At 42.8% G+C, this 14,818-nt stretch overlaps 1 protein-coding gene across 1 annotated transcript in view; it reads right to left on the bottom strand.

The window, feature by feature from the left end:
* The window catches only part of flrt1a (fibronectin leucine rich transmembrane protein 1a), a 46,637-nt gene extending 35,371 nt beyond the window's left edge, over window positions 1-11,266 (bottom strand). The window contains exon 1 of the mRNA XM_085420214.1: window positions 10,736-11,266. The gene's annotated coding sequence lies outside the window, so the exon portion shown is untranslated. The remainder of the gene's footprint in view (window positions 1-10,735) is intronic.
* Window positions 11,267-14,818: the final 3,552 nt, after the last annotated feature.

Consider the following 14,818-nt stretch of genomic DNA (forward strand, 5'->3'; position numbering starts at 1 on the left):
AAAAAAAATTTGATAACGATTTTTACAGGTAAAAACTCAGGAACAATTTGAGAACTTTAATAGTTCGATTTCACAGACTGTAATCAAAAGGTTGCCTTTATTTTGAAACTCCACAGCAGAGCTACAGCGGCGGAGTGTGGGCAACACTCGGGCTCTGTGAGCATTTACGCTTGAAAGTTTAGAAAGCTGAGAGGAAACAGCTTTTCATCCATAAAATTCACAGAGGTGAAAGTTCAAACCCACAGCAGCACCCAGCTAGACGGGCATTTTCATGTTATCTGGTTTTCCTTTGGACTTATTGCATTCACGTCTCCCCGCTATTAAAGGGCAGCGTCCTACTTGTGAGCCAGTTCACCGAGCTTTCTGTGATGGTTTGTGAATTATTCATATAAACACGATTGACCGGGGGGAGATTGAATTACGAGACTGACTGATCAGTGGGCTTGTAAAAAGGAATCCCAATGACCACTGAAACCCAAGTGTGACTTAAATGATTTGAGTGTGGAGCAGCATTAGCAGGCCACCATGCTACACCAGTATAGCCTCTCTGCTTTTAGTGCACACCACAACTGACCAAAAAAACTACATATAATTTATCTGTGAAGGTTCTCAGTTATCCAGGTCATCGTAGTCAAAGGAGCTTGCAAAGAAAAGCGTCTGGACTTCTTTAAGTTACTTGAAGACGTTTCACCTCTCATCCGAGAAGCTTCCTCAGTTCTAAGGTCAAATGGTGGAGAGTCCCAGATATAAACCTAGTGGGAGTAACCCCCCACAGAGGGACAAAAGGACCCCCTGATGATCCTCTAATCGCCTGACCCAAGGTGTGAAACTGGGTGTGGGTCCCAATCAGCCAGAGTTTCGGGTGAGTTCATTGTGAAACCTTACCATGCGAATTCCTGAGATCAGATGGCCCAGGATGTGAGTGGGCGTTAAGGCGTCTGGGAAGGGATCTCAAACATATAATTTAAGTGAAGAGAATAAGGATCAAGGCTGGAACTCGCAAACATGTATTCTTCTCTGTTAGATGAGATTAATTAGTCTTGTTTTGGCTGCCCATTGAGCTAAACCCCAAAGTTTTTCATTTTAGTTATTTACAAAATGGGAAGAAAATGTTCCTGTGTGTATTTTTTTTTATTAGATCTACGCTCTTTCTCCATTATCAAAATTGATGCTGATTAATTACCAAGATGTCTCCACCATAAAGAGCAGCAGTCTCTCCCTGTTCTGCTCCACCATTCGCCACCAGCCTCTCTTTTATATGTCATAAAGCAGCCTCTTTTCCACCAGCTTTCACTGCGCTGCAAAGCCACATAATGCCATGTAGTGTAAAGGCTTCCTGTCTGTTTGGATAATTATACAAATGTCCCAACTGTTATTGGAGCAATCAGTGTTATGATGCTGGATGTTGAACTCGTGCTAATGGCACCAATAGAACGTTCGTGCAGAAATCAGATGTATACTGAAACGTCTGTGAAGTGTCTCTTGCCTCCAGCGGATTATTGTTGCTGTTGTTTCGGGGGCTCAGAATTGAATTCTCCCTCTCCCTCTATCTGTCTGTCTCGCCCATCAAAGCAAAACAACAAATCTCTGTATCACTGATTTTTCATTACCGTCTGTCTTGCTTTATCCCTCAAGGTTCAGATTTGTGTTTTGTCTTTTTTTTGTCTTTTTTGTGCATTTTGTGTATTCCCACATAGTATAAAGTGCTGGAAATGCCCTCCTTCTGTACTAGAATAATCCCAGATTACAGATTGATATTCGCCGTGGGCATGTGATGTGTGTGTGTGTGTGTGTGAGTGTCCGCGTGTGTGTTTCCCTTTCTCTTGTATGCTTTGATTTTCTTGTACTCTCTATGTAGGCAATCGTTTTTTTCCTGTAATTCCCTGTTTGCAATCACTGACCTGTGGACCTCCATAAACTGCTGTAAAATTCATCAATCAGGCCTCCATGCAACACTAATCTTGGATTTTCAGAACCTCTGTTCGCTCTTCATCACCCAGAGAACCTGACCCAAATGTCAATTCCCATTTAGGGCAAAGGAATGAAAAGAAAGCAGCCTGCCGTTAGGGAATTCTGTGAAAATTATTAAAGAATAATCCTCCTTTTTCATGGCAGCTCCTCGTGTTTTTCAACACCACTTACAACTCAGCATGTCACATATGGCATGCTGAGTGATAAGATATAAGACTCGGCTAAGCTGAAGCTGTGCTGTTTGGAGTGTGAAGCTCTGTAAATGTGCAGGAGTCACAGCATTAGAGGTCAATTACTCTTTAATTTGAGTCAAATTCTAAGCGAGTAGTCTTCCTCCATCACGAATGAATGTGTTTCCAACAAAATTCAAAATTTTAAAATCAATACACGTGCAACTGTTTTTTTTTAATCATTTCTTGTCCACATGCTGCGCTTTCAAAGCTCAATTTTATGGCAGCTGCCTTCGCGGCCTCTGCTTCAAGACCGTCCCAACGGATTCATTTACAAGCCTTCTGCGGACGTACATGTTTTAATGACCACAAAGATCCGTGGGCAGCCGAGGAGTGTAATGCGCGCCGCACACGCTGTTTGAGCTATCCGAAAAGAAATAAAAGAGCAGCAAAAGGAGGATCCACAGCATGCATGAGTCAGTCACGTTCAAATGTGTATTTTCTCAAGTCACTTGGCAAATATCTGCACTTGGTTTGGCATGCCCACTGTACCCTACTGGCTGCCAGCTGTCACTCAGGAAGACGGAAAGATGGAGGATAGAGAAGGAGAAGGAGTGCGGGGAGAGATAAAGGGGGTGGCAATGATGTGAGGACACGAGCCCCGAGGCTCTCTTTCTTTCTTGTTTCTCATTTGTCTCTCTGATGATAACAAAAAAAAAACACAGCAGCTCAAAAGAAGAGGGGTCGACATCACAGAGAAAAGGAGAAAACGACACTGAAGGAAAAAGGAGCGAGAAGGCGAGCGTGATGTGGAAGGGAAATATGACTAACCATTTTTCATGTTGATGGCAAAGTTGCAGGCCACAACACAGTGATTCCTAATACATTAGTCCAAATGAGTGCACCCTAGGGTTTCCCGTGACATTAACCATATACAGCAACGTGGTATTTTATGCATACTTTGAATTGCTTTGTTTGCAGAGGACTACACATTTACCCATCGCCTGTTGCAGTATTCATTACAGTGCTCCTCCGACTAATTAGCACAGACTGGGGAAAAATAAAGCTCCACTGTAGAAAGAGAAGCTCCTTGGGAGGGGAAAAAAGGCTCATTTTAGCCAGAACAAAAACAGTCATCCCTTTGGGTTCGGATTCACTTTTCCTCCTCTAATTAAGCAGGCGCAATGACAAACAGGTTCCAAAATATGATGGAAATACAAATTCATCAATGCGAGTGAAAAATGGGATGCAAAAGGTCTCATCTTGATGGCCTCATCTTCATGAGCACAGGAAGTAAATGGTGGAGGGAGGGGTGCAATGGGTTGTTCCCTCAAACTACAACGACTAGTAAACAGCAGGAAAATGACCCATCTGTTTTTTTGTGTGTGTGTGTATGTGCGTTTTTTGTTTTTAGCAAAAGCTTGTTTTCCACTTGCGTGTGATGAATGAAGATTGTTGTGAAGCCTTAAAGGAGCACCGCTGCACTAAAAACATACTGTATAAAATCTGATGTCATGATTGCTCTCTCTGACTTGGAGGCCATCAATCAACAGCCACAGAGTAAATTACTATAAGGGGAAAAAAAAAAGGTCAGCAGCATGTCTGCTGTTATTTTGGAAAACACTGTATCTCAGCACACTGGATTTGATGTGAAGTTGTTCCATATATTCTTTGCTCAGCTGCGGCAGATTTACAGATTAGTAGAGTTCTTTAAACCTTTCATGTTACACGAGTGGACAAGACACATGCGGCTTCACCCGCCAATCACGTTTCATCTCATGGGAAACGTTTAATATTTAATTCATTTTTGCTCATTCTATAGTTCACATCTGAGCAGCCTTTTGAAGCTTGGGTGGCTCTGCCATTTCTTTTTTTGTGTATATTTTGTCAGGAGATGTGGGATCAAGCTTGATTACTGACAAACAAAACTAAGCCCACAAGCTTAGGCTTTTCATAAGATACTTGTTTCTTTGATTTAAAGCAAACAAGAAGGTTTAAAAGATACATTCAGAGACTAGCGTTGGATTCAGCGGTGTCAATACTTTGGGGCCTCAGAAAGCCTACTTCATGTCTCATTTAGCACCGCAGCGTATTTGAGAAAAACACCATTAACGGCTGCTGTTTTTGCATTTTAGACTCGAAAGGTCTTAGCCTTTTTAAATCGACTTTGAAAATCACTCACTCAGATAATAATTATCAGTATGCGAGCTTCACCTTAGACCTCAAATCCCAACAATTTTGCCTGAGATACACTATAAAAAATCTAGGATAGCATGAACATGTACAAAACTGCACCATCATCCTAACATAAGCAGTGTTTTCCTGTGCAGCAGTGGCGCTCTGTGTTGTATAACAGCAGTTATGAGCTACATATTGTTCATAAGATATCAGTATCAGTGTGCCTTTCTTCTATTTCACTAGCGTTTCTTCCAGGCAGAAGTTTGGATTTTTTTTCATTACTTCTTCCAGACTTTATCTACACTAGATCTCCTTCATCATGTGTACCCTGAGCCTGTTACTAAAATGAAGAATGAATGAAAATTGAAAGAATTTGCTTTTTCACTCTCTCAACATGGCAATACAATGTATGAAGGAGGAAATAATATTGCCTGTGGATGAGCAACACAGGCTCTTTTGAGACCGAAAAATTGTGATTTTATTCCAGCTCAGTACGCTCACACGAGCAGCTTCAAGCCATTGATGTCTGTTCCCACAACTATTGTTATTCGACATTCAATTCAGGAGACTCTAGAATATCGCTTATTCCGAAAGTAAAGCCAGCTATTGGGCGGTGACAGCGCGGTGATGACCCCACATCCTCGCGCAGCTTTCATCTGCGCCGAGCTTTCATCTGTCCGTGAACTGGTCGCTCTGCATGCGCGGCCAAAGTAGCACTGTTCTGAACGTCACCGTGTTAAACCTGCTTCCTGTTTTTTCAAAGACCGAAACATCAAGAGGCTTTTTTTCCCTGTGAAAATGGTAGATGTACAAACAACTGAAATGGACAAAATTAATGCAGGAAGCTTTGTTCGTGTAGCCTCCAACCACAGTAAATGGTTATATCACCAACACAGCTGATGCAATCAGAAAAAGATATGCAGTGCACACGCAGTAAGACTAGACTGAGGCATAGCAGGAGAGGAAGAACAGTTCCTGTCTGGTCTTTTCTAATGATATCATTAAATTGCCAATTTCTCATTTTTGCACCTAGAATCCATTTTAGAAGACGAGCTGAAGCCTTTTCCACATTTAGCAAAAGGACTGGTTGTTAAGAGTAACAGCAGTGGTGGATTACGCCACCCCCCCAAGTCCCCCACCCAATCTGCACCACCCGTCATGTTCCAAGTGTCTTCATTAGTTTGTTTTTCAAATGTGTATTGAGATTGAGCCTCCCCAACTCCTCAACGTCACCATCACTCTCCACGAAAGGCTGACCACTTCAAAGGGGGGGGGGGGGACTATTAGTGACGGTTTAAGACAAAAAGAAGAAAACAAGCACTTTGGTTGCGTTCCTGACAGCTCCGTCCCCATTTAGAAGTTCAGCACAGCAATCTTCCTCTCATTGTTTAGCTGGGAGAATCCATTTTGCCCTAGTTCAGTGTGCCTAAATAAACGTTGGGTTTTTCTCACTTCAGTCAGACAACTCACGTTTAAATGAAGGATTGATTAGATCAGCAGAATAAAGGCTCCCACCTCACTGCTCCCTGCAAATATGTGAATCACGTGGAAAACGGGAGGTTATGAGTAAATATCCCTCAGAGCCTGCAGGTGGATGTTGGGGTGGTGAAGGGGTTGAAACAGGAGTTGGAGGTGCAGGGCATGCAGCATTGACAATGACACGTCAGATGGAGAGATGGCAAACTCTGCAGCTCAAAATCTGATGTGATGAGAGCGAGGCGTGTTAACCTGGCTGAACTGGCTCGCAGGCTTCACTCCTTTTTTGACAGGAGAGATTTCTGGTTCCCCTCGTGTGAGGATAGACCACCATGAATTATGTCATGAATGTAATCATTTGTGGTTGTTCCACTTTGATTCTTGGAGCCAAAATATTTTTAAAAATGTCACATTTGAATGTTTTTTCACAGCACCTGAAAAGAATTATTTCGTCTCAGCTGGCATTTCAATTACATGCCAGTTTGCAGAAAGAGTCAATATAGAGAGCTGGTGTCGTCAGCTGCTGTGCATAATTGTGCGAGGCTTGATGTTGAACAAAAATCTCTTTTCTGTTCTTTTTTTCAGAAGTAAAGACTGCAAGCTGTTAATAAAGCATTTATAATTTTCTGCTGGCTAATACAGAGTCATTAGAATATCGTATAGCTAGCTGTTTTGCAATCAACATTACAACAATCGACGGCAATTAGTGAACAATCTGAAATGTTTTTCTGTCCTTTTATATTTTATTTGAATTCGGTTTGCAGTGCATGTGCTGATATCGCCGTTCGCGCTCTGCCAAATAAATAGCACTCATAAAACTCAGGCGTCTGCTGCACAGGATGGCAGGAAGTTTACAATAAATGTCTGGGTAAATCCACAAAAGACGGTGTTGCCAACTCTTCTCCAATGAAATACGCTAATGGCTGCTCAAAAAGTCACACAAAGACGGTGAGGTAACGCCTTCATTTACATGAAAATTATTAAGATAATGGGTGTTTATCATTTGAGTGAAAGAATTTAAGACATGAATGCAACATAGATGAATGTTTAAAACTGTAACATGGAGATGTCACAAACTGGAGGCAGAAAGAGGCACATCCTGTCAGAAGCTGTCCTTCTCTTGTCTCTCAGCCAGCTGACTAACACTAATCCAATGAACCTCAGTTTTGTCAGCAGTAGTTCAACGTGCTGTTTACCCTGCAAATGTACAACTAATTAATTTGTGGTCATGGCCAAAGATAGAGGATGTCCAGCTCAGCGCAGGCCTGTGGCAAGGGTACTGACACTGAAAGCCACGCTGGTTCCAGAAAGCTCTGCCTACACCTCCTTTACTTCCCTTCCTCCCCTCTAAATGTGTTCCCTGAAGAAGAGAGGGACTGTGTTTGTGCTCGTGCTGCTGCAAATGGCATGTGGTTCACCAACGGCTTTCATTAGAGCAGGGGGGGGGGGGGGCAAAAATGCATTTTAACTATGACGGATCCCTAAACCACCATGTCCTTATGGATATTTTAAGTCTTTACAAAGGAGCTGAAAAACTAGTTTTTTAACAATGCGCTGATTACTGAAAGAGAGCATGCATGAAAGCACAAAGGATGCCACAATGCCTGTAACACTACAGATGACAAACACTCACTGCTTTGTCGTGTTAAGGCCTCGCAAGAAACTGAAGTGCGCTCAGTTTCATCAAAAATAATAACGATTAGTACTCGAGCATGTCCCTAATCAGCGTTCTTTTACCACTATGACACTGAAAATAACACAGTGAGATTCTCGGAATGACTTACCTTGCAATTAGCAGCACGAGTCAATAGCGAGTATAGGTGCTTTCCGTCAAAATCAATTTGAACTTATTTTGATGAGCTGTTTTAATCCTGGTTTTCAGTCCACCTCCAGTGTGTTCTGACAGGTTTCCACCTACTGCCCAATACACTGCAAACCATCAATTTTTCAGCTCTAATGGCAACAATGGGTAGCGGGAAGGCTGTCATTCCTATAATGACTGTGCTGTCATGAATATAATGGCTGTGCTGTTATGTTTTATGGACGGGAAGTTCGTGCATTCCCACTGTGAGCAGGAAGCACTGTAGCTGAGGCCAGCTAGCTAGGATGTGCTGGAATTGCATCTCTCCTGTGTGATTTTGTTGCTTTGCAGCGAGACTGAGTTGTCTCTGACGGTAAAAACAAAATACAAATATAAGAAGAAGAAGCAAGGTCTCAGTTAAAGCTGCGATGTTGCAGACGTGTGGCCAGCTGCCCTTTACCTGAAGTCTTCTATGTACTATTTTCTTGCCTTTTTTTGCACGATTTTGGTGTCAAACAAATCCTGTAAGGAACCAGGACAAAATGATTGCGTGCTCAGTCACACTTCAATAGCATCAATAAGCCATATGTCAGCGGGTAATGTTACCTTCCATTTACAGCCAATTGAAATGAGCCCTAATGATTTGGGACCGGCTTATCACTGGCAGCAGCAGCACAACTTTGTGATCTGCCACAGGTTGCCAAGTAAGGCACTCTTACAGCAAGCTGATCATTACAGAAAGTAAGCCCTGAGGCCAAATGGAATAATGAATGGCCTCCCATACATTATTACATATCTCACCAAAGACATTAATCATCCTACAATGTATTCTGTTCTTAAATATCTTTTTTCCTTTTAATGCAGTGAAGTAATTAACACAGCAGCTCCGACAAATGTCTGTATACACTGTTTTCACAGTGTTACAACAGGCGACAGTGGGCCACTCTTTGGACACTCCTGGCTATAAAAGGTATTGTGCCTACCAAATAAACTTTTGTATCCTTGCGCTCCACTCTGGGTTTTGTAGTAGCAGAGGATCACTTCGCCAAATAACACTGGAAACATCACACAAAGACTCTCATGCTACAAAGCAGTCGTACTACAATATATCGTGCCTCCTCCACCGTCCACAAAAGAATGAATTAGAAAGCCGCACTATTCAATAACCATGTTAATGACCGGGCATCTAATAGCACAGGAAAAGGCCGCATTGTGCCCGAGCTCATCGTGCAATTGCAAATCTCAATTGCTTGCCTCTATTGATGTATGATGAGGAAATGCAAATCAATTCAGCAACGCTGTGCAGCATCAGCATCACAGCTACGGAGCAACCACCGTGGACTCTTAAGGCTTTAAAAAATTACCAAAAAAAAAGGTGTGGAGAAGTCACAAGAGTGAGCGATGTAATCAGTGAGGCCATTCAACATGCCTGCCATCATCACTGCCAGTCGCAAGCTTCGGTGCCAGCAAGTCAGAGGGTAACCTATCCAGGAATACCTCTTCCAACTTTTTGTCTATCGCTCGAGTGCCATGTGCACAGGGTAGATTAAGTTATTGCAGCAGGCATGTCTCAGGCCTGTGCAGTTCCTTTTTCGTGTGTGTCCTTTTTTTTCTATTTCTGCTCATCAAGTGCCCCTCTGTGGACTTTTGTCAAAGGTTGCTTGTAAAGTTCACTAGGCTATTCAATAAAGCTGCAGGCGAAATTTGGTCAAAGTAAGATGGGGTTGCTCAACCTCATCAAATCCTTCCATGGAGAGAGACTAATACTTGAAAATGGTTTTCCTCAGAGTTGCTAAAGACACAGTTTGGCGCAACGCAATCTGAGAATCCAACAGACAGATAGGCAGTGTTTTTTGCAGGAGCCAGTGGATATCCGGCTCTCCATTTCCATTTACAAATACAGAAACATTTTTAAAACATGAAGCTGGCATAGCAAATGTTTATCTGATACATTTGGGGGAGGGGAATGCCGGCCCTCTTTTGAGAAAGTCCGAAACTGAGTCAGTCAGTAGCACTGTTCCTCAAACACGTGAGCCTCAGAGCCCAAAGACTTGTCACAGGTTCTGCATATTCATGTGTAAAAATCTATTGACGACTGGAACCTGTGCAAATACAGGACATTTATATTCTGATGGTGCAGAAAGACCCTGCAAAATTAGAATCTCTCCCATTCTGTCCACTTTTTTGTTCATCAAATCAGTAAGTTGAAAAAAGCTATTAATGCACAAGCAACTGTTTCTCTTCTTGTTGGCTTCAGTTTGTTACATCTTGTGCTGATTCCATCTCTTTCCCCCAACTTAATGACATTTTAACCGGCATACATGGCCTGAGAGTGGCTGCTGCGTTTGGAATATGTGCACCAATTCTGTCCACAAGCCTTTATCACACAAGTCAGTCAAAATTTAGCAAATGGGTGGGGCTTTTACAACTCACCTGACCAACTTTACAGTCTTGATTCATCCAAGGAGCTGGGTTGAGGAGTATACAGGATTTCAGTAAACTGACTGTTTTGCAGCAAGACTCAGTTGCACATTTAAAAAGCACACAGTTCCTCCACATCCACATTACACATGTAAATATGAAATAGCTCAGCTATGTACCTGATGTGCCTGTCTGCTTCACTAAGCTGGTTTTTCTTTGCATGTAGATGTGCGCCAATCACCACCTAATCCCCGTAGATTTTATGGTGTGCCTTCCCTTTTGTTTGAATATATATCCAAGCGGGACCTCCGAATCGAAAACCACTGCTTAGATATATATGTGTGTGTATAACTGCCAGCTATCCACTGAAACCTGCATCCTCAATCAAGTGGTTTGGCATTTGCAAAGAGCCGATTGCATTGTTTCCCAGACAGACCTAATTGCTTCTTGAACCGTGGCACAAACACAAAACCAATATATGCATAGTAAAAAATAAATAAATAAAATAAATAAATAAATGTGTGTGTGTGTGTGTGTGTGTGTGTGTGTGTGTGTGTGTGTGTGTGTGTGTGTGTGTGTGTGTGTGTGTGTGTGTGTGTGTGTGTCAGGTACTTGTTGGGCTATAACGCGCCATAAAACAGATTTCTTTTTCTCTTTTCCAGATCGGATGATGACAAGCATATTGGCAGTCCGCGCACATCAATCAAGGCTCACCTACCGGATGATGCTGCTTTCGGATGCCACGCTTTTCTCTCGACTGTTTGATGCAAAGTCCCCGAGATTTGGCCGCCTCTGTCCCCGCACGGGTCCTCCGGTGTCCTCCAGAACCAGGTGTGACCACAATCTCGCCTTGTTGTATTCCCATATGTTGTCGCCAGCGTAATTATGAACGCTCCAGTTGATCAGTGACTGGATACCCAGTGTGATCATGTGCTGCCAGCTCCCCTCTCTCTCTCTCTCCCTCTGTCTACTCTCTGTAACTGCTCCCTCCGCCCGATTATCTCCCCGCTGCGGCACTGGCTACATGGAAATACGGAGAAATAAAACGTGCCTGACTCGCCGGCGAACTTGTGCGCGTTATTATGGTAATTAGTCACCGGACTGGTCTGTGCCCGCTCACCCGTGCATCTTTCCAAAATACCCTGGCTCTCAGCTGTATCTGCTATTTGCACTCAATAAATTGCCCCCGAGACGCTGTTTTATTTTTTTATTTTTTTCCTGAAAGAGGGAGAGGAAAAAAAGAAATCCACTCCAATGTGCCGACTGAGACTGAAGAAGAGGAGCAGAGGAGAGAAAGACTGAGGCGTAAAAGGATGGATAGGATTAAAGGAGAAGGAGGAGCAACCTGAAACATTTGTGAACGCTTTTCCTCTATTTGCCATTAGAATGAGACTGAATCATACCGTGCATATTTCACAAATCTATCTATCTTGCAGCTCTGAGTCATTCTCCCTTTCTCTCTTTAACTAATGGGGGTCCCTTTTTTGTCTTTCCTTGTTCTCTATGATTAGATGATCATACTGTAATTAGAGCTCCACTCTGATCTGGGAAGCATGTTTGCCAGTTAATGATTCTGTCCAACCAGGCACTGTTAGTCCAACCCTTGACAAAGAACATTTTTAAAGTGGCCCTCAAATCTGTTCCAGTCCCCAGAGTGATGTGGACCACAGCTCTCTGTGGGAGGAACTGAGTTGCGTGAGCACTGTGTAGTGTGGAGCTCGCTGGCAAGGCTGAAATCAGAGCAGCTGCTTGCATCTCAGTCTAAAACCAATACAGCTACAGAGCTGTCCACGAATCAGCTGGCGTGTTTAGGTTTGGTATGCCCTCACCTTCCCTTTCATTATACGTACATAAAGTATGCTGTTTCCACAGCTTTAATATTGTTTCACGCCCCTAATTTATATTCTGTGGGAGGCAGATTTTTATACGTAAAAGGCAAACCTGTATGCAAAAATCAGTGGCTCTCATAAGAGCAGAGCAGCAGTCTGTTGCATTACTGTAATGATTCAGCAGGACCTTGAGAAATGAAAAATTCAGCTCTTCATAGTTTTCAATGCCATCACACACTCCTGTGCTCACAGCGCATCAAATTTATGTCAGTGCTTCTCGGGGAAACAATTACTGTAACATCCGAGTGGCAAATAAAGCCTGACAGAAAGGCAACGAGAGCCGCAACCTAAACAAAAACTGTTTGAGTCGTGTCGTTCCTCAGCTCCGTGCCATTCCTCATCACTTCACTTGATGCATATCTGCTGTGTTTGGAAATGCGCCGCTTAATAATCCTAATCTGAATGATGCCCACGGTGGAGTCACAGAGCTCCAACCGAAGCTGCCACGCTTTCATAAAAATGCTGTGACATGTGCTTTGAGTAAGAAAGCTTGTTTGTAGCTGTCAGAGTTGTTTATCAAAGGCGCATGCCCCTGGCAAACAATGTCAGTGCTGAGCTGAATGCGCTCGCTGCCCTTAGACATGTGTCACAAGAAACATTACCCCATCATCAACTGAGCTATCTGAGATTATGTGCATGTAAGTCATCGATGGGTGCAGTCACTGCTGTGGCTGCTCTGGCAGGTCCAGAAAGTAGCTCTGCACTTGATTTCTTTTTTTCTTTTTTTTACACACCTACTGTACAGTCAATTGGTAAGACGAGTAAAGCTTTATGGACTATGTTCTTCAATTATGTGGTTGTCTGTGCTGCACGCTGAGGCGCTCATAGCTCTACCACAACAGTGATGTTTCACTGTAATGTCAGCTGTCTTGTTTTAGTGATGTTGGTGTGCCGTAGTTAGCACTTTTTAAATGTGTTTTGGCTGCCAGGCTACATTTAATTATGTGCATTAAATATGCTTAGTTGTCATAATACAGCTCCATAGTTTCTTATGTGTTTAGGTTGATAGTGTTGCTGTCCTTGAAGACAGTGTTTATTTGCTTCTCATCATTGCTAGCTTTTCAGTTTCAGTTTTTCTAATGAACTGCTGAATAGCTAAATGTGACTTTCTATTAACAGGGCTACATTGTAATCATACTGCAGATTTAGTGAGAGCTCGGGTGTTATGTAATGCTCTTTTGGTGAATCTTAATAAGGACCTTATATTGCTCATTTAAAGCTCAGTGATTTTGTTCTGGGGCTCTGCAGGATTCACAGTTCAAAATAATCTTTATTCATTTTCTGCTATACATCAGTTCATATTGGGTCTGACACTCCCTTTATGCCAACTCTCTTCTCATTGGCTGTCCCTGGTAAACAGAAGGTTTGAACAGCAGGTGGGCAGGACTTCTGTGCTCACAGCCAGAGCTGTGTGCCAGCGATGATCATATTAGAAGTATCCACTCTCGCTGATTCCACACTGATCGAAGAGTCTGAACCTTTTTGGCTCACAGGAAATAGCTGCAGGTACTCTGTGTTTAATATGATTATCCACTCTTGTAAAAGTATATACAACAGTATATTTGACAGAAAAAAATGTAAGGAATAACAAGTCACCTTAAACACCACTGAAACGTAGAGCAGTTTGCATTAGCTTTTATTATTCTAGTTGGTTGCAGCATTCTGCTTTGTATCATTAAGATGTGATGAAAAATATGGTGATTGAGATCATAATCCTCAAAGTCACCTTTCCCCCTAATCTGTAGGAGTGCCCAGCCAGCATCCAGGATTCAGCAAAGGAGTGAATCTAATGTCTGACCCCCTTGTGACATTCACTTCATCTTTTTTTGTTCCTCCTCTCCCACCGCCGTTTCCCTGCATCAACGCCGCGTTTCTTCCCTTATCCTCCCTCTCCATGGCATCTCAGTGGGAGTGGGAGTGTAATTACGCAGTCAGACGGTGTTTACAGACGCAAAAGCGCCTTAATTTATTCCAACAGTTAGCAGTAATTCCCTAGTTTAATTTATAGCTCCTCCACCCAGTGGGAAAACGAGAGAAGCAGATAGTGAGAACGAGGGGGAGAGAGACGGAGCATATGGACGTTATATTACAGAATACAGTCGGCTACAACTTCTACAAGGCGCGCGCACACATAAAAGCCATCACTGGCGATTTTACTGCACATTTAGGTTGTGCTTTTTCCAATCTGCGCCGGGGCTTAGATTGCTGTCACAGTGGAGGGAATGCAAACAAAAGATTTTCATGGTTGTGTTACTGGTAGCTGCAAGCTGTTTGCAGTGTTACTGTTTGCATCCATTATGCATTAAGCTTAAGCGGACGGCAAACTGCTATTCTTGTCAGTTCTGTCTATACAGCTTGTAAAACATGGAGGGAAACTTGGTTTAGTTTGTCTTGACTGTCATTTATTTCACACCGTGAGTGAGTAACAATTTAGTATTACCAGTGTGTCACGTTTCTCTTCTTGTAAACAGATTTGCAGCTTGTTTCAGACACGCGTTCCCGTGAACATGGGCTCTTTTCAGATCAGACGAGTATTTTAGTGTGTTTTCTTAACGTAACCCCCCGTCTAAAGCTCTGAAGGCGGTTAGAAAACTGGCATTGATTACATTCATACTGCCGCCTCACAACAGCTACAATGGCTCTTATTGACTTTTTGGAAAGTATGTGAGGCAAGGTACAAAACCTTAATGACCGCACCAAAAGACTTATGTCAAGATACCCAAGAAAAACAGCCTGCTGAACTGTAGCAAGTGGCGCGGAAACACGGCTCTCCATCCTCAGCATGAAAGTGCGGTATTGATGTGGTAGTTGAGTGCAATTTAAACAAGTAGAAAGGAAAAGGAACAAGTTGGAGAGAAACAAGAAAGCATGAACCAAACCTTTCTCGAATCTCAAAGCCACCGTCAAGGCTT

This window comes from Rhamphochromis longiceps, linkage group LG10 (genome assembly GCF_057381845.1).
Source record: "Rhamphochromis longiceps isolate RC_006_pf linkage group LG10, R_longiceps_female_GT1.1, whole genome shotgun sequence".
Taxonomy (NCBI): domain Eukaryota; kingdom Metazoa; phylum Chordata; class Actinopteri; order Cichliformes; family Cichlidae; genus Rhamphochromis; species Rhamphochromis longiceps.